The sequence below is a fragment of the Hyaena hyaena genome, unplaced genomic scaffold, assembly GCF_003009895.1.
Source record: "Hyaena hyaena isolate Hyena2069 unplaced genomic scaffold, ASM300989v1 scaffold_20, whole genome shotgun sequence".
NCBI classification, from domain to species: Eukaryota; Metazoa; Chordata; class Mammalia; order Carnivora; family Hyaenidae; genus Hyaena; species Hyaena hyaena.
The window spans coordinates 3,521,901-3,540,462 of record NW_024080652.1 but is presented as its reverse complement, the minus strand read 5'-3'; positions in this window follow the sequence as shown (position 1 = coordinate 3,540,462).

Below are 18,562 nucleotides of genomic sequence, written 5' to 3'. Positions count from 1 at the left end.
TCTCTTTGCAGGAAAAGAGGGGGGGTGGGAGGCGGTTTCTAGGTAGGCAGCAAAAATGCACCTGCCTCAACAGGGCACAGGGCTGATGTGGAGGACCGGCAGCGTACAGGGGACAGGTAAAAGGAGAGATTTTCACACCCTTGAATCTTCACGACGCTAATTATTTCCGGGACATTTATGGAAGGTGGTGTTTGGTGGACGTGGCAACGGTACTCACGTCTCATGGGGTGGAAGGTGCAATAATTATGGTTAGACAGCTTTGTTTGTTGCCCTGGACGGAAGTCCTTTCACAGGGGACTGCTCTGCAATGCGGCATCCCTAGAGTGCCAGTGAGAGACAGGCCACCAGTAAAAGTGACTGTTCCCAAGCAACAAGCTAGCACAGCAAGAATAGAGTAACGGGGACTTCGAAGGGCAGCAGAAATCAATCATCAGAAAAAGGTGGCATGCAGGAGAAGAGGAGTATCAGAGAGCCGATCCAGTGTCCACTAACCTTCATTTTTAAAATGACACTTTTCCTGATTAGAAATGCAGTATATGTTCAGCGTAGAAAATCAGGAAGAACTTATAAAAAAGAAACTAGTCGTGTGCCTAATCTCACCACTGACCCTTTCAACACACGCACACACACACACGCGCTCACACGCGCACACGCACACACTCTATCTCATATCTTACCTTTTTCATGTCACGTCACTTTGTATGGTATTTCCCCATTCTTAAAAGTCCTCAGTCGACCTCAGTTTACATAACTGCCTCGCACATGCACTGACCGATCACTCTGCAAAACACCACCAACTTGTGCTTCCGAAGGACTATCGCGGGGGGTGGGGGTGGGGATGGGGTAGGGGAAGGAAATGGGCAGTTGAGAATCTAAGTGCCAACACTACTCACCGTGTCCACTTGGTGGACTGTGAAGTTGGGGCAAAGGCGTAGCCTCCTTCTGCTCTCTTCCTCAGTCTGGGGGAGAGGAAGCCTGTCGAGGATGGGGCGGGAGGAACAACTCTGATTTGTGTGTGTGTGTTGCCGGGGGGAGGGGACCCTGTGCTGCAAACCATAAAGCAGAACACAAAGCTTTCCAATTATTAGTGGCATTTTTCAAACAGGTAAGGCATCGAGTGCCTGAGCGCTTCCTGGAATAATAGTGATCTGCCCTCCCCTCCCCCTAAGCTGTCCCTTAAATTTCCTCCCTTAACCAGTGTGACGGATCCTCAGGAAGAAGGGAAGAACTATCATCCTAATCATCTCTCCCATTAATAGTGCCAATTTTTTAATTAAAAAAAAACACCTCACAATGGCAGGGCTGCAGAAGTATTCTTTTTTCACTGCCCTGCTAGGATCTCCCTGCTATTTGATGACAGTGTGCGTTAGGCTGGACTAATTTCCAGTCATTTTATTCTGTTAACCTTTAAGGAGCGGACAGGCCTTGCTGGTCACAAATCAAGCCACCTAATCTGACTCTCGGGTTGATTGTTTCAGCAAGGAGAGCATCTGCCCTCCTGGGTTGAGGCACTGCATTGATCTCCTAGTGAGATGATGCTACGTGTTCCCCATTCTTCCCCGAGGCCTGTGCCATACCTGTTTTTAAAAAATTGTTTTTTAATGTTAATTTTTGAAAGAGAGACAGACAGAGACAGAGAGAGAGCAGGGGAGGGGCAGAGAGAGAGGGAGACATAGAATCCGAAGCAGGCTCCAAGCTATCAGCACAGAGCCTGATGTGGGGCTTGAACTCACGGACCTTGAGATCGTGACCTGAGCAGGAGTCCGATGCTTACCTGACTGAGCCCCCAGGAGCCCCAAGCCATATCTCCTCTAGATTCATGGGACTCCCGCTGTGCCCAAACCACAGGGAAGCCGCCTCCCTATACTGTCAGGCCAAGGAGGAGGCCTTTACGATGAACTGTATCTTTATCCATCTGATTTTCCAGGCTAATAGGATATGATTGTTTGATACGCTTCTGCCCTCATGGGAACAGGATGGTGCTCAGATGTTCTTTGAGCGAGGTTTTTTTCCCTTCCTTCCTTTTTTTTTTTTTTTTTAAATTAAATGTTTATGGAAAGGAATGTGCTTCTGTGCAGAGGCACAGAGATCTAGGGCTGCTGCTCCTCGTCCTGATGGGGACCCCCACATCGGGCCGTTTCTCTCTGCTCCAGGACAGTCCAAACGGCAGGCCTTGCAGATGTCAGGCCTGGTCCCTGGGCAACGAGGACTCGTCTTGGGGAAGGATGGCTCGTGTTCCTGTTTAAAAAGACCAGGAACTTCATGCTTACAGGATGATGCATAAATGCAGTATCAGTCATTGGTTACGCACAGCGGCAACATCAGAAGAAAAGAGAGGCGCAGGGGTTGGGGGTCAAGGTTATGTCAGAGGATGGAGTGGCATGGGATTTTTTTTCTCTCTCATCTTTCTCATATGTGGCTGCTTCAAAAAAATAATTTAATTGGGTCTTTCTGGTTCTTAAAATAAAACAAGGAAGGGGCCACATGAGGGCGAGACCTCTTACCAGTCATCCTCTGCCTCGTATGCAGAGCACACAGAGGAATTGGGGACTCCCCGCCCCGGGCATCTATTCTTGCCTGTGTGTGTGAGTCCAGGAGGCCTGGCATCTTGCTAGTGTTATCCTGGAGAAGGGCTGGGGAATCTTTCTGCTCAGGCCTCTGGAAAGCTCTTCCTGCTTAGAAAAGAGGTTTTGTTTGACTCTTTTTGGCCTCTGAGGCACCAGAGGGAGTGATTAATAGGGAGCCGCCACGAGATTTCAATAGAGCAGCAGCGGGAGCTCCCAGGCGGCCAGGGCCTTTGTTTGGCAGGAAAAAACGGGCCCATAAAGCAGAGCCTGGCTGTGGCTGGGCGTCTGGCTCTCGGCTGCTAGGTCACTCACTGCCAGGCCAGCCTCGAGCCCCACGCCGGTCTGGGAAGAGCCCTGGGTGACCAGGCGGTTAGCGGGAGCTCTCTCCTGCGGGGAGGGGGCTCAAGTCTGGCAGGCAAAGCAGGGTCCGGGGCCTCACGAAGTGGTCAGGCTGGGCCAGGGCCCAGAGACCCCGTTCTCTGTCGCGAGATCCCGCAGGCGAGAGAAGGGCAAAGGCACAAGGAGCAGTGCCAGCGACGGTAACATGTGGGCTCGCGGGGAAGGGGTGCAGGAAGTCTGCTCCGCAGAGGCGCCAAGGCGGCCGGGCCTCCAGGCTTCTGTGGCCAGGGGACACCTACGGGCCTGGATTGGGGACCAGTTGTCTATGACCGCAGGGGAATCTAGGGCCTGCCTCAGGGGAGTGGGAGGACAGGGACAAGGCACAGCTGAGTTAAAGCAGGAAGTGAAGCAACAGCCAGGAGGCCGAGGCCCAGAACCCCTGGCCGGTGTGGGTCCCACGCTGGCTCGATGCTTCCTGTCTGCGTTCGTCCCTGAGGTTGAATGGGCATTAGCACCACTTGGAGTATGCGGGGGCCCTGCACGGAGCGCTGGCGCCAGCACACCCAACGGCGATGTCTCCTTAGCACAAAAGTGCCCCGTGGTGAGACCTCTGAGGGAATGGAGCGTTCTGGTTGATGTGGGGAGTGTGTGTGTCAGCTCAGCTGCTGTAACAAGCATAGCACAGCCTGGACTTACAGATAACAGGTGCTGCTTCCCACAGTTCTGGAGGTGGGAAATCCAAGGTCAAGCTGCTGGCAGATGGTAGCCAGCACGTAGAACGCCTCACGGGGATCTGGCTCTGATCGAGTGGTAGCCAACCTGCCACGCCCGCTGTGCCCAACTCTAGGGGGAGCTGTCGACACGGGATCCAACATCTAGTGTCTCTTATCCCTCACGTCCCCACTCCCCCATCCCCAGCATAACAGCTTCCCACGACCACCTGATCAGGACTCAAGTTCAGCTGTCACCTACCATAAAGCTCAACTCAGACAGGTCTAAACAACACCAATGTGTCTGTCCACATGCCTGGCATCTGGATGTAGGGGGTATTTCAGGGCGGCTTGACCCCACGGCTCCAGCCTCCTCCGACGAAGATGATATCTGCTCTCCTCCTGTGGCCATCGGGAAGCACCACGGCCACCACAGCTCACCCTCTCCTGTGGCTTCTGGAGAAGGAAAGACCTTCCCCTCTCAAGGCTGCCCCTTGGAAGGTAAGAACCCTTTTCTGGAAACTCCTACCAAACAGACACCTGACCTCTCCTGGATGGCTCAGGGAATGGTAGACAGTGACTGACTTAGGTTCCTGAATCACTCACCACACATGGTAGAGACCTGTCCGTGCCCTGCTGGGGTCAGTCCCCCTCCCCGCCCCCATGATGGCTCCATAACTGGTGGGGGCAACAGGGGATGATGGCAGCCTCACCGAGTCCTGTCCTGCATCCCATGAGACAGGCACTACGGTCACCTCCACTTGAAGAGTGAGGACACAGAGACCTGTTGAGAGGCACAGGGACGGGGGGAAGCTCTGGGACGGAGGTGGAAATGTGGCGCAGGAGGGGCGCCTGAGGGGCTCAGTCGGTTAAGCGTCCGACTTCAGCTCAGGTCACAATCTCACGGTTTGTTGGTTTGAGCCCTGCATTGGGCTCTGTGCTGACAGCTCAGAGCCTGGAGCCTGCTTTGGATTCTGTGTCTCCCTCTCTTTCTGTCCCTCCCCTGCTCACACTAAATGTTTTAAAACATTAAAAAAAAATTTTTTTTAAAGAAAACAAGACACAGGAGTTCAGCTCCCGACCTCAAACCTGCTGCACAGGCCATGGACTCAGGACAGTGTCATTACGGAGAGAGGGCGGAACCCGCCCCAAACTGAAACCCACCTCGAGTTTTCTCAGAGTGTTCTGGGCCAGCAGTGGGCTACAATTCTTGCCTCTATTTTTATTGTGTAATATTTACATTTCCCCCCTAAGCTTTTTAAAATCCAGAAATGTAACAGGCACCCTCTCTCTCTCACACACACACAGAAAGGTGCATACATGTAGCGAATAATGATGTATTCACTTTCTGTTGTAGTGTAACAACTGAGCAACAGAGTAACAACCGAGCACATATTTAGTAGCTTATGAAACACACCCTTGTTACCTCGGTTTCTATGGAGCAGGAGCCACGGCTCTGCTCGGCGCCGTCCAGCTCAGGGTCCCCAGGTGAAGGCTGGGCTGCGCTCTTGACCAGAGGCTCCACTCTTTCGAGCTCATTCAGGTTGCTGGCAGATGCATTTCCTTGTGACCACATGACCGAGGGTCCCTGCTTCCTCCTGGCTGTTGGTGGAGGCCCACTTTGGGTCCTGGAGGCTGCCGAGAGTCCCCTGCTACCTGGCCCTCTCCAGGGGCTCTTCACGCGGCTGTTACTCCTGCAAGGCCAGCAGGAGAGTCGGTCTCCAGACATCATGGGATCAAGGGCGTGATGGGCGTGCCGTCCATCATCCTTCACATATGATGGGACACGATGAAGGGAATGACAGCCTCGCCCATCCAGCAAATTCTATTGGCTAGAAGCACATGATGCGTCCAGCTCAGACTCATGGGGAGGGGATGACACAGGGCATTGAGTAACTGGGGGGGTCACCTTGGGGTGCGCCTACATGAACGTCCCCGACCAACTCAGAAGCCTTGCTTACCACCCCCCACCCTCCATCTCTATGTGGAGGGGAGGGCGGTGCGAGCTGGAGCTGGCACGTGAGAATCAAATGTTAAATTTTCAGGGATTCTGCAGGCTTGTGGTTAAATAGACATGATCAAATATTAAATTATAGAAGTTTACAGTGAAATCAGTACTATTGGTAACAAGGTCTCAAAACATATTACTTCCCCATTATCCTACCATGACCTACGTGCCTTAGGTTATTTCCATCTATTGGATCCACATGTTGGGAATCCCATTCCCAAGCCTGCATTCACACACTCCATGTTGGTTCACACACCCACATTGGCCGCCTGAAATCAGCCATCAGAAAAATATTTATATTGTGGAAATCTGAAAATGCTATAGCTCAGAGCTTGAAGGTTGAATCTGGCCTTTGGTGGAGCTAACAATGGCTTTTACGGTTTCAAAGGGTGGTAAAAAACAAAACAAAAGCAAGAATACTTGACAGACGCTGTGTGTGTCTGGCAAAGCCTAAAATATTTCCCATCTGACCCCTGGTGGAAAACTCTCCCCAAATCCCAGGCTAGACTTAAAGGGAGAAAATTAACAATGTAGTTGAATTTAAAATGTTGTCAACATTTTGACAAAAATGTGTCAAGCCTGTATCCTTTATATTGTAAACAGCACAAAACACTGAGGAGAAGCTATATTTGTCCACTATTGGAAAACCATGGTCCAGTTTGGCCAAGAATTTGTTCACATCACTGATGAAATTCTGTCGTTTTGGCTTCATTTCTGTCTTACTCATTAACATAATATCAACCAATGTTCGTATGACATATTAATTACATTTAATGACAAGTTTATTGGGAAGCAACTCAGTTTGACGGATCACGGGTGAATTTCAACTAGAGACTGGCTATGGGTTTAGGAATTACGCGGGGCCACCTGGGTGGCTCAGTCTGTGAGTTTGAGTCCCATGTCATGCTCTGTGCTGACAGCGCAGAGCCTAGAGCCTGCTTTGGATTCTGTGTCTCCCTCTCTTTCTGCCTATTGCCTTCTCTCTCTCTCTCTTAAAAAAAACATTAGAAAAGAAAAAGAATTACTCGTGGAAGGGAAGATAGGGGCACCTGCGTGGCTCAGTCAGTTGAGTGTGGGATCCTTGATTTCAGCTTGAGTGGAGACTCCAGGACGATGGGATATGTCCCACTCAATGGGTGTGGAGCCTGCTTGAGATTCTTTCTTTCTCCCTCTGCCCTTCTCCTCCCCCTCCCACGCTCTCTAAAATAATGATAAAATAATAAATAATAATAATAAAAGAATTCAGCAAACATAAACGAAAGCATTCTCTGAGCATCAGCGGGCTCTAAGAGATTTACAAGAAAGAGCAGTGTTTGTTTTACCATTCTTTGTAGACGGTGCGCTGCCCATGCTTGGTTTCAGAGAAATTTGTAATAAAGTCATGTTTGTGTATTTGCACCCGGCCCCGACCACTTGTTACAGTACCATCAGCCTGACCTTCAGGGCAAGTACTTTCTGGCTTTTCCTGATAAGTTAACCAGGTTTAGAGCTGCCTCTTCCCTACACGTGACCCAGGCCCCTTACAGCCTGGAGCAGTGTCCAGCACACAGTAGGCATCTAATAGATGTTGCTCTAGTGGGCAAACTCCAGAGAAATACTAATTTTAACGAGCAGCCGGCAGCTGCAATGCAATTGTGAGCCTTTATGATAAAATGGCAAAAAAAAAAAAAAAAAAGGTAATTCAGGGAACGTTTGCTTTCTAACCTCCGTAAGCCTCCTCAAATCTTTTTTAATCAACGGGGTAGAAAATCAAAGACGGGTGGGGAAGCAACAGCTCTGAGCCAGCAGCCCAGCCTGGGTGCTCCGCGTGCGCCCAGCAGGTGACAGGGGAAGCCGGGCTCGTCACTCCTCGACTCGTTTGCGCGTCCCCCTCGCATTAACCGCGCCCAGGCACCCCGAGGGCGTCCGCGGAACGGCCGCGCACGGGCGGAAACTCGGCCCGGGGCCCCAGCGCTCCGCCAGCGGGGCCACGTGGCCGACGCAGGCCCCACCCCTGCCCGGCGCGGGGGTCCTGGGGCCTCTCCGGCGCCGCGCGTGTGACCTTGTACGGGTCACCCCCAGGTCCCCCGCGCCGAGACCCCGGGCGGACGGGCGCGCAGTCGTCGCAAGGACACAACCGACCCATACCCGGTCGCCCGCAGACCGGAAGGCGCGTCGTGACGTCTTGTGCGCAGGCGCGACGAGCAGTGCGGCGCGGGGGGCCGCCGTCAGGGGGCGCTGCGGGTCGCCGGCGCCTTGGGGGGAAGGGAGACTCCGCGCCGGGGCCGGACCACGTGCGCACCACGTGGCGCACCCGGCAGCACCGTGCCCGGTCGGGCGGCCGGGCCAGCCACACCGCGCCGCCAGCAGCCGGCGAAAGCTAAGGGGTCGGCCTACCCCTGGCTCTCCTGCTGACCTCTGACCTTCGACCCCACGGCCTTTAGGGCTGCCCCTCGCGGGTGGCCGCTCGGTGTGTTTATAAACAGAGCTCTCGGCGGGGCCCAAACCGCGGATCGTGGATCTACTCCCGGGGAGCGGAGCCTGCCGCGCATGCGTCCCGGGTCTTCCGCGGGGCGCTTCCTGCGCAAGCGCCCTGGCGGGCGGAGCGCGCCGCTGCGGTGGGCGGGGACCTGTCGGGAGCCGTAGGGCGGCGGCCGGCGCTAGCTGGGTTCCGCGATGACAGCCTTGCTAGGCCCCGCCCGTCCTTCCCGGGCTGCGTTCCGTTCCGCTGCAGGCCGCCCGGGTGTCCTGAGGCCGGGCCTCATGTGGGAAGTAGGGGACAGGTGGGAAGTAGGGGACAGGCGGCAGGTCGGGCAGATGAGCTCCGGATCTGCCCCCAGCCGCCTTCCCTGGCCCACGTGGCCCGGGGGCCAGTCTCCCTGTGCCCCCCCGCCGAGAGCCTTTAAACACAGCAGCCCCGCCCCGGTCTCCACCGCCTGCCGGTGAATGGGTGCACAAAATGTGTTTACACGCAGTGGGATGCTGCTCAGCCTCAAAAGGCAAGGAAGAAATTGTGCGTTAGGTGTAATTTAGCACAACGAACAAGGAAGACCAGACCCCAAGCTATAGTATAGAGGAGGCGAACCTGGAGGCGGAGTGACAGAAGCCAGATGCAGAAGGACGATTCCACTTAGAGGAGGGATTTAGAATAGGCAAATTCATAAAGACAGGAAGGATAGAGGTGCCCAGGGAATGGGAATTCTTTGATGGGGACAGTCTCTGTTTGGGAAGATGAAAAAGTTCTGGAGACGGAGAGCAATGCGAATGTGCTTATTGCCCCTGAACCCTGTGCTTAAGAATGGTTACAATGGCAAATGGTGTGTGGTGTGTACGTCACCACATCCTCTGCAGTCAGTATCACATCCAGTTCTGCCCCACAAAATCCTTTCTGTGTTCAGAAAGGCCCCAACATCTCTCATCCCTGCCCACCTCATCCCGAAGCCCTGCCGCCCCAACCAGCCGCCTTTCTTACCTGGAACACACCATTTTCATGGCTCCTTGCTGTTCTTGCTGCTAGAAATGCTTTTTCCCCTCTCGTCTTCGCACAGCTGTTCCCTTCTGGTGGACTCTTCATTTAATAGACATGCTTATCTTCTGCTGGGCATTATACAAGACCAGGGGTGTGCGGGTGCTCAAAACAGGTGACGACTTTCCTCTCGGGGACGTTATAATCTGGCAGAGGGCAGAAACACAGACAGAAAAACGTCAGAAGGTGGAAGTGCTGTAAAAAAAGGCATAAGGCAACTGCGGATCCAGAATCTGAGCTAGATGGGGTTAGCCTGAGGGATTCGCTGAGCGCTGGTGGCCTGACCTGAGACCCTGCAAGATTGGGAGAGGGGGAGAGAGAAGAGTTTCTTGGAGAGAGAGAGAGAGTAGCTAGTGCAAAAACCCTGGAGGCCAGAACCATTTTCGTGTTTGGGGAACAGAGAAAGACCAGGTGGTAGGACCATGCGAGTGAGGGAGAGGTTTAAGAAATGAAGGCAGACCTGGGGCACCTGGGTGGCTCAGTTGGTTAAGTGTTCTACTCTTGACTTTGGCGCAGGTCATTATCTCTTGGTTGGTGAATTTGAGGCCCAAGTTGGGCTCTGAGCTGCTGGTGCAGAAACTGCTTGGGATCCTATCTCTCCCCCCACCTCTCTGCCCCTTCCCTCTGTGGACACTCTCTCTCCCTCTCAAAATAAATAAATAAAATTAAAAAGAAAAGGAGGCAGACAGGTAGGTGCTCCTGTTACTTTCCATGAGGGAAGTACCCTCACGCTCACTAGGGAAAAGCCATCATTTTGTTTGGCCCTCAGTGGGCTAGATTCAAGGTTTCATTTAGGGCTCAGCTATGCAGTTTTCGCTTGGGGGGGTCTCATGCAGTTACCATCAGGTACTGGTGGGGGTACGGGCATCTGAAGGCTGAACGGGGCTGGGTGCCCCGGATGGCTTATGCCAGTGGCTGGCAGCTGGGTACTCCAAGAGGGCTGCCTTGGGCATGCCCATCAGTAACCCTTTCAGCTTGGTGGGCTCAGGTAGAGGAGCTTCTTGTATAACCAGGCAAGAACCATGTGGCCTTTGAAGGTGACACATCTTAACCGAAGGGCCAGTTTTTATTTGTCTTTATTACTTTTTTATAATAGCATGTTAATTTTTTTGATGTTTATTTTTTTAATTTTTATTTTTTTGATGTTTATTTCTGAGAGAGAGAGACAGAGTGTGAGTGGAGGAGAGGCAAAGAGAGAGGGAGACAGAATCTAAAGCAGAGGCTCTGCGCTGTCAGCACAGAACCCGATGCGGGGCTGAAACCCACGAACTGCGAGATCATGACCCGAGCCGAAGCCAAAGTCAGACGCTTAACCGACTGAGCCCCCCAGGTGCCCCTGAAGGACCTTAAAAGCTTACTTTTCCCTTGCCACCAAATTGTAGTTTGTTCAGAATTTTGAAACCTTAGTTTGGGCTAAACTCCGCCTGCTCCTTTCCAACCCCCCACATTTGGAGAAAAATCAATGACCCCTTTCAATATTGATATCTCTATATATCTATCCCTGGAATATCATCCTTTCGTCTTCTTTTTTCTTTCTGAGTTTAGACATAAAAAACGTTTATTTTATGGGCACATGCACACATGCGCGCACGCGCGCACACACACACACACACACACACACACACACACACCAGGTACTATCTAACTTATTGATCCACGTTCCTGTGCTTCCCATAGTCTCTGCTGATGGCTTTGCAGTAATAAACAGAATTTGGTAACTGGGTGTGGAGAAGGTCCTAGAGGTGTGGAATTCCCACAACTAATAATGTTAGAAAAGGATTCTAAAGCAATGATGTTCCAAGTGAGGTTGTGGACCTCTCCTGATCTACCCACTGTTTCCTGGTCTGGGACAAGAAAGTACAGACATTGGAAAAAAACATTTAGAAAGTTCTTTAGCAACTTGACTTCTTTTTTTTTTTTAATATTTATTTATTTTGGGAGAGAGAGAGAGCATGCACACGTAAGCAGAGGAAGGGCAAAGAGAGAGTGAGAGAGAAAATCCTGAGTGGGCTCCAAGCTGTCAGCACGGAACCCACAAACCATGGGCTCCATCCCACAGACCGTGAGGTCATGACCTGAGCCCAAATCAAGAGTCGGACGCCCACCTGAGTGAGGCACCCAGGTGTCCCTAGGGATTTGACATATTAATGACATCCAGGAGTGGATCGCATCCTCATCATCTACTTTATGTAACACATTGAGAAGACTACAGCCTGGCCCTGCACATAGCTTGGAAAGGACTGGAATAAGTAACTCACCTAAGATGTTTGTGGACAGCATGAGCCATACATACATAGAAACGCAAGACCATAACTGGAAAACTATTGTAAGATGGGTGGATATGAAAAAAAAAATCAATAGTATTCCTATGTACAAATAGCCGCTCCTCAGAAAATACAGTGAAGATCCTTTTTCCAATGCAAAATAAATGAAGATACCCAGAAATAAACTAAAACTGTGCAATATCGGTGCTAGTGATTCGCTCCCTTTAAGAACTGGAAGACACGAGATTTTCTTGGCAAAATTGAGGTGACGAGATACCCTCACTCACTTTGCGGTAGGCCTAGAGCACACCCAAATGCGGTGCTGGGAACACAGCCTCTTGAAGGCACGTACGAACCCAGGCCTGTCTCCTTGAACCTGCCTCGTGCAGATAGTCCACGGAAATGGAATCACACAATAGTTTTTTCTGTCTGTCTGCCTCCTTTCCCTGGGCATTGTGTTTTCAAGGCTCACCCACATCGTAGCAGGTGTCCACCTCTTGTGGTTACCTTGTACAGCCGAATATATTCCACTGTCTGGACAGACCACATCTGGTTTATCCGTGCGTCTGATGAGCACTTGTGGATGAAAACTTTCCTCTCGGCCCTTGTGAACTGTGCCACCATGGACACGTACCTCCACGCATCCCAGCCCCTGTCTTCAATTCCTTCGTGTATACAGCTGGCACTACCAGTTGTGGGTCACGTGGCAGTTCCACTTTAACTTTTTGAGGCACTGCCAGACTGTTTTGCACAGTGGGCGCACCTTGCTGCCTTCCCACCGGCAACGTGTGAGGGCTCCAGCTTCTGCACGCCATTGCCTGCACTTATAGTTTCCACTGTGAAAACTCGCCTGTCCCTACAGGTGCGAGGGGGAGTCTCACTGTATCTTGATTCCCGTTTCCCTAACAATTACCCATGGTGAGCATCTTTCCACGTGCTGGTTGGACATTTATAGTTTCTCTGGAGAAAGAAATGCTGGTAAATACTAAGAAAATTTAATATATTTATATAGTATACGTATTAGTAAAATTGAAGAAAATATTTTTTCTGTGTTTTTAATGACAGCCCAACAAACATAATTCAACACGTATTTCAGCAAACTTTATGAACGATATCAAAAGATAACAGGAACCTAGATAGCCAATCACGGTTAACACACAGAACAGACAAAGAAGGGCCTAGAATCCACAACTCTCCAGTAACAGTGAGGATATCTAGTGCCCAGAACTTGATCTGTTTTTAAACAAAATGTAGAGAAAACATTCTTTAAAATTTTTTTTAATGTTTATTTATTTGTGTGTGTGTGAGAGAGAGAGACACACACACAGGGCGTGAGCAGGGAGGGGCAGAGAGAGAGGGAGACACAGAATGTGAAGCAGGCTCCAGACTCCGAGCTGTCAGCACAGAGCCCCAAGCGGGGCTCAAACTCATGAACTATGAGATCATGACCTGAGCCAAAGTCAGATGCTCAACCGACTGAGCCACCCGGGAACCCTGAGAAAATATTCTGATATGAAGCAAAAGCCCTCAAATTTGGTTTTACATTGGATTAACAGGGGAAGTTTAGAAAATCCCAATAGAGATTAAACTGGGGTTTCTAGGAATATGCTCACATCAGTATTTTTTTAAAGCCCCACAGGTGGTTTATTTCAACGTGCAGACAGGCTCAAGACCAGCATTCTAGAACAGGGCATCTCACACTTCTCCGTGCCTGTGACTCCCCTGTGGAATGGGTTTGAAGCAAATTCCGATCCCGGAAGTCTGGGGCAGAGCTGAGACTCATGCTTAACCAGCTCTGGGGTGCTGTGGATAGTGCCAAATCAGGACCACATTTTGAGTCGCAAAAATCTCCCAGGTGATGCTGATGCGGATGCTCCTGGTCACTGCACCACATTTGAATATCAAGGATCGACTGTGGCGTAGGAGCAGCAATGGCTGGGGCTTGCCAGAAAATGCAGAGTCCCAGGCACCACCCCTGACCACTGCCTTCTTGGAAGGTGCATCTGACAAAGTCCCAGGCGCTTGCCAGGCATGTGACCCTGTGGTAAGCACCGGTCTGAGTCCACCCTGTGTTGGCCCTGTGGTCTCACCAGCTCACAGTGGAGAGGATGGACATTGGGGGCCAGGCTTCTGGCTTCTGTCCCTGGAAGCTCTGAGGAACTCCCCGCCCCCACATTCCCCCCCCCCAACAAAGTGAGAATATGATAAGTGACCATTTCTCAAGGGCCCCCACCTTTCTTGGGTTGAAAGCCCCCCATTAGGAGGAGGGTTTTGTGTTTGCTGGCCAAGTTGGCCGCGCCTCTGAGCATCCTGGAGAGTGCCCGCTGTCCTGGAGATGGCAGTGCAGGACGGGAATTGAACAAGGCCACGGCCGCAGACCCGCAGCGGCTCCTCCCTGACGCGCTGCCATCCTCGGTCCCACTGTGATCGCGGGAACTGGCCTGGTGTTTTGCTCGGGGTCCCAGCCCCAGCTATGGTGTCCTGGCCATGTGGAGGGTGTGAGGCAAGCACACCTCCCTGAGCCTGGGGGATGGGCAGGAGGGTGGGATTCATGTGTATCGGCCAGAACAGGAGAGCATTCCATATTCAACCAGCATTTTACTGACTGCCTACTGTGCGCCACGCAGCCCGTTAAGCGCTGGGGACAGAGACCCAATGCAAAGAAAACGAACAGCGATGGAGCCTCCGCCAAATCCATGTGAACTGTGAGTGGGCGCCGCCGTGGAGAGCTTCCTGGTGCTGGGAGCGGATGTGAGGAAGGTTGTGACCTCATCTGGGAGGTGAGATCTAAGGGACACATAAGTAGCCCCGTGGAGCAGGCAGGCAGGAAGCACACGAAGTGACTCTGAGAGAGAAACCACAGGTGTGTTGGCACCCGTGACAGGTTTCCTTCTAGTCTCCACAGATCATGGTACAAACTGGTCCTAGGCAATCACAGTAGGATTTACGGGACATCCTGTGACTCGGAGTGTGCCTGCGCCCTTCTGCGGGAATGGCCCCGAAAGGCGAGGAGGTATCTGCCCTTGAAATAAGGAGCACATGCTTCCAGAGTATGCCCTGGGGGGAAGATGTGGCCCTCGGTTATGTGGAGAAGCGACAGCCCGGCTCTTGTCTGCAGAGCACCACTGTTTTTATTGAAAAAGCTGGAACCCACACATGAACAGAAAAAACAAAATAGGCTAGTGTGGTGTATGCAACAGTGAAGGGTGATGGAAGGGGCTGAGGGTTGCTGTGGAGTTCAGAGGGAACAAGGTGGGGTGCTGGGGAAGGATGCGGGTGGTCCAGGCGGGTGAGAGGTGGGGGTGCAGGCGAGGGCGTGTGGATGAGTTCTGAGGCAGAGGTGGGGAGGGGGTGCAAGCCTGATGCTACTGCGGGAGCCATTTATCCCTGACTCATCCATCCCGGGTCCCGGAGGAAGAAAAAGAAGTCTTCCAGGGCCCATCCTGCTGAAATTCCCCAGAAGCATCCAGCTTTATCTTAAAAAAGGCTCATATGTTTTGAATTCTACTCCGTGATAGAGGCACATTTAGCATAAAAATGATGTTTTGAATTGCTAGCTAAATGATTAGAATTTTCTTCCTTAACACTTCGTGCCCAACTGAGGTTTTCGGAAGGCAGGCATTGCGCTGACTTACCCCTCAGCTGGACGGATGGGCTGGGCGGAGCCTTCTTCCCTGGGTGCCTCAGGGCCTGATGGCCTGAGTCCCAATCCCGGCATGACCTTCCCAATGGACCTTTGCGGGGGTCTGGGGGGAAGACCCTTCTCCGGTGGGAATGAGTCCCTGAAAGGGGATGAGTCACAGGACCCACCTCCCAGGTTTGGGTGAGTACTAAATGAGTGAATACACATAAAATACTTAGCACAGTACATAGCAATGCAGCTGATTGATGTTAGAGGTCATGATACTCCGTTAGTCAGTAAATGGGAGACTTCATGGTCACCAGCATCATTGACAGGTCACGGGGTCTTAAATGGTTCACACCACAAAAAGCGTGCCCAGGTCTGTAGTGGACAGTTGAGCTCCTAGGTGTTAAATTGTGAATTTGGGGGCCAGTGGGGGTGCAGGGGCACTGTCTGACGCATGAGGACCTGACTGCCATTGGCTCTTGGAGACACACAGAGGGGAGACCATGCCACCAAGTTCACTGGCTGGACAGACCAGGGAGGGGCCCTGGTGAGGGAGGCCACCAAACTGGCAGGTTGCCCATGTGTCCTGGGAATCGATACGGGAACTGCAAGTTGCACCTGTCCATTGGGTCTGGAGGAATCTGTGTTGCTCTGAAATTCATCTGCTGAACCTGGGCCCTTGGGTGTGGCTGTACTTGGAGATGGGACCTCCAAGGAAGTAGCTGAAGTTCACTGAGGTCCTCAGGGTGGGGCCCTGAGCCCACAGGATTAGTGTCCTTTTTAGAGAGCTCGTTGTGCTCTCTGTCACATAAGGTCACAGGGAGGAGGCAGTTGTCCACAAGCCAGGAAGAGAGGTCTCACCAGACCTGTGCTGGACTTGACCTCAGACTGCCAGCCTCCAGAATGGAGAGAAAATATGTTTCTGTGGTGTAAGCGGCCCAGTGCGTGGGACTCTGTGATGGCACTTAGAGCAGATTCATCCACCATTTAGGGCATAGCTGGTGCAGGGAAAGAGGCCATCATGTATTAGATACCTACTGTGTGTCATGCCTTGAAGGTTCTGCACAGATGATTTTCTTTAGGCTCAGAGAAGTGTGTCCTGACTCTTCTCCAGCTCTCTCCCACACTTTGTAATGATGTGTTCTACTTATTTCCCCCTTTGAATGGTGTGTGTGTTTGTGGCCCCTCTGCTGGACACCCAGCCTCTCAGAATATTTGGAACGAACAGGTGGTAAATCGAGGCACTTGAAGTGAGGACAATAGGTCCTCAACGAACCCTCGAAACAGGGAGGGAGGTGTCATATGCCTTCACAGAGGCAGAGCCTGAGGCTGAGGGACGGGTGGAGTGCCTTGTCTCAAATGCATCCATTTGGACAGTTGTGACTGCAGATGGGAACCGGGGTTGACTGGCTGCAAAGATCCTGTGCCTTCCATAAGACCCAGCTGCCTTCAGAGATGAGCTCCCTTGTAGACATGGTGAGTTTGGCAAGATGGTGGGGGTTGAGGGTGCTGGGCTGGGGTCCAGAGGCTGCTCGCGATGGGAAGGATGCTCCGTTTGGAAAGGACACTTTCCTTTGCAAAGGACACCGCGCCCTTCATCCAAGACCACGCTCTGGTCTTCACGGTCATGGAAGGCAGTCATTGGGGGCTGTGCCCACACACCCGCCGAGGGGATTCCCCGCCACGAAAGGTCTACCAGGCCTTTTATTGGACTGTTCAAGTTCTTCTTCGTCCTGAGCTGATATATGTTTCTATTTCCCTTGTTTAAAAAAAAAAAAAAAGATACACAGGACAGAGCCACCAGGTGAACCTGAGGTCTCAGGCCCTTTCTCTCGCTTGACAGCAGCCCATTAATCAAAGCTCTGCCTTTGGTTCTTTAGCCTCTTCTGAATCTGTCTCACTTGGCTGCACTCAGCCCGTATTTGCGGAACCTGCCCACAGCAGCCACCCCAGGACCCAGACCCATCATCTCTGCAGTCGCCCCTCTCAGGAAAGGGGAGCTTCCTCTGGTATGTAATGGTCTCTGGACCCAGGTGGCCCCCAAAGGCCCGGCTGCTCATATGCTGTGTTCTAGGGTTTATGAGACTTCGGATTGGCGTCTAGCCAGACGATGAGTTCTGCAGCTTCTGGAATCTGCCTTTTTTTTTTTCCTCAAAGAGGGACAGATGTTCATCTCTGCTCTGCTGGCACCTTCCCACTCCTCGGGGCTCTCTGAGGGCGGGGGTTACATCTGTCACGGTCTCTGTCCTGCCGGCCCACAGCACCTCCAGTGCCTGGCAAAGAGGACGTGCTCAGTAACTGTGTCCATCCGCCCTGAGCTGAGCTGATGCCCGATCAAGAGTCTCGTGTATGGGTTCTGTCGTGTCCGTGATCCTTCCGATTTCCCAGAGCTTCTCAAAACGCAGCATGCTCCTCTTTGTGACTATAAAAGTAACTCATGCCCACTGAGTAGCCTAAAAATAACCGAACCAAAGGCAGCCCACACCTCATGAGCACCAACGTTTCCTTCCTGAGTTTCTGACTCGGGTTTCCAGCTACCTATGGAATGTTTCTTCTGTCAGGGCATCTCTAACACATCTCAATCCCTACCTGACCCCAGTCAACCTCATCATCTTCCTCTTCACACTGCTCCTGAGGTCCCCAGATTGGTTAATAGCATCACCGTTGACCAGATTGCCCAAGACAGAAATCTTGCATTATCTTCCATTTGACCCCCCGACGTCCAATTATTCATCAAGGCTTGCCCAGTCTTGCTCCCTGGAATGTGATTTCTCATCATGACCACAGCTTCCCTGGACTCTGAAAAAGCCCCCTATCACTGCTGATCTAAATTATGGCAACCACATTCTTACTGGTCTCCCAGCCTCTCCCTCTGGGGCAGTCTAACCTCTTCAGTGCTGCTGAGATAAGACCATATTACCCCTCTGCTCAGGAAACTTCAGAGACGCTCCATTTTCCACAGGAAAATTCAGCATGACATTCAAAGCTCTGTCTTCATCTCCATCAATGCAAGCGTCACCTCCTCCAGGAAGTCTTCTCTGAATTTCAGGATCAACATTAACAACTCTATTTCCCTGTTCTCCTGTGGTGCTTTTGCTGGGTACCTTTAACAGGTCTTACCAATCATTTTATGGTTTGTCACATAAATCTCTTGCTCCCTCTCTGGGCTTGGAGTTCTTTGGTACCAGGGGCCACTCCACTCATCTTCATGTGACTGGAGAGAATCACAGTATTGCTCAGGTTGATTTCAGCACAGGATTCATCTAGTCATAGAAACCTGAACTTGAAAAGCACAGATGCGCATCTGAGTATTACCTTAGTTCCCTGGCACTTGGGTTTTCTCTTTTTAAGAGTTTTACATGGATTTGTGTCTTTAAAAAAATTTTTTTTAATGTTTATTTATTTTTGAGAGAGAGGGAGAGAGAGAGAAAGAGAGAGAGCGCATACGCCAGCATGCATGAGCAGGGGAGGGGCAGAGAGAGAGGGGGACAAAGAATCCCAAGCAGGCTCCAGGCTTTGAGCTGTCAGCACAGAGCCCGAT